The 1,775-nt window shown below is 41.2% G+C and overlaps 1 protein-coding gene across 7 annotated transcripts in view; it reads right to left on the minus strand.

The window, feature by feature from the left end:
• LOC113209737 (uncharacterized) overlaps window positions 1–1,775 on the minus strand; it is an 87,853-nt gene that overhangs the window by 56,988 nt on the left and 29,090 nt on the right. The window lies entirely within an intron of this gene.

A 1,775-nucleotide genomic window follows, 5' to 3' on the forward strand; every position in this document is an offset into this window, starting at 1 on the left:
ATAGTTCTCTTTCTTCATTGGCTGAGCGATTAGCGAAGCGCATTAGGCCTACTCGACTGACCGGAAAATTTTCTGTCTGTTTGTTTGTTTGTTTGTCTGTCTGTCTGTCCACACGATAACTCGAGAAAGAATTGAGAGAGCGATCTGGGAATTTCAGGGTCGTTTTGTATCATAAAAAGACAGTTTAAGTTCGAAGATGAGCATTCTAGCTCAAAAATTGACTTTTTTAAAAAAAAAAACCACAGGTTGCAAAAGATTTTTTTTTCAAATTTTTTTTATGGGCTCCAAAGGGGTAACTCGTGAAAGTAGAAACCCTGTGCCTGTGGACGAAAATTTTGTCCGTTTTGCTCAATCTTGTACCGTTTCGGCGCTATGGGGCATTTCTTGGCGAAAACAACGTGAAAAAAGAAAAAATGGTCTATAGGGTACCCCTCTAGAGCGCGGAGCGGAACTAAGAAGAACAAAAGCGGATACAGAGAGCGGTAGTGGGGGCGGGCGCGCGGGGGAGCGGTGGGTGGTAGGGGAGCCCGCCACTCCTCCGCGCGCCCGCCCCCACCACCACTCTCTGTATCCGCTTTTGTTCTTCTTAGTTCCGCTGCGCGCTCTAGAGGGATACCCTATTAAACACGAAAAAAAAAAGATTCGCTGAGCCAGCTAATATATTGACTGGTATCTGGACAGACAAGCACATAAACTTCTGTAACCCTGTAACCACTATATTGTCTACTCTATTCAATCATTGGCTGTGCCAGTCAAAGATAAGTTGTATGAAGTAATGATTTGCCTGCATCAGTAAGGTAGACCTCGACTGATTTAGGTAAGGGATGAACTCTTACAGATAATTTTTGACTGGGACAGCCAATGATTGATTAGAGTAGACAATATAGTGGTTACAGAAGTTTATGTGCTTGTTTGTCCAGATACCAGTCAGTATATTAGCTGGCTCAGCGAATCTTTTTTTTTTTCCGTGAATCGTAAAAAAGGCTTCATGTCACAGAATTGTAAAGGGAGTAGTAATACTTAAACCACACATTACGGGTCGAACCACACCTTTCTTTTGGGCTTACGGGTCCCTAGATTATCTAGTATCACTAAAACGTTGAGTTTTACATTACAATCCGTCAAAATTCGAACTTTGAATGAAAACCGTAACCGAACAGTAGAAGTTTCAATCTGTCAAAATTCGAAAGTTTAATAAAAACCGTTACCGAACAGTAGAAGTTTCAATCTGTCAAAATTCTAACTTCTAATGAAAACCGTTACCGAACAGTAGAAGTTTCGTGTCCCTAGTTTTAGAGTAATAAGACCCCGACCGAGGGGATTTCCACTCTCCAAAATCATGACCCGACTACCCCTTATTACCTCTCTTACCTCTATCACCTATGTATTACTATTACCTCTATTACCTCTCTATTACTTCTATTACGTAACCATTACGCGTCTATTACACGATCTAATGGTGAAGTCAGTTTTGTTTTTTCTTGCAAAGATTCGTAGAGTATTACCAATGGCCCCTCTCAAATACGTAATTTTTGCCCCAAATTTTAGGTTTTTATATCTCGTAAACTGTTTGAGACACAGAGCTAAGATTTGGAGTGGGATCATACTTCATGAATACCCTTTATTTTCGAGTCAAAACCCGAAATCGGTTACCAGATTCGAAACTTTTGGTGGATTAGGGAAAGAACTAATCTCATACACTCGGTCAGACTTGTCCACAGCATCGCTTCCAGCTCCCGAGATAGTTCTCTTTCTTCATTGGCTGAGCGATTAGC

Source organism: Frankliniella occidentalis, unplaced genomic scaffold (genome assembly GCF_000697945.3).
Source record: "Frankliniella occidentalis isolate FOCC.00 unplaced genomic scaffold, Focc_3.1 Scaffold57, whole genome shotgun sequence".
Classification (NCBI taxonomy): domain Eukaryota; kingdom Metazoa; phylum Arthropoda; class Insecta; order Thysanoptera; family Thripidae; genus Frankliniella; species Frankliniella occidentalis.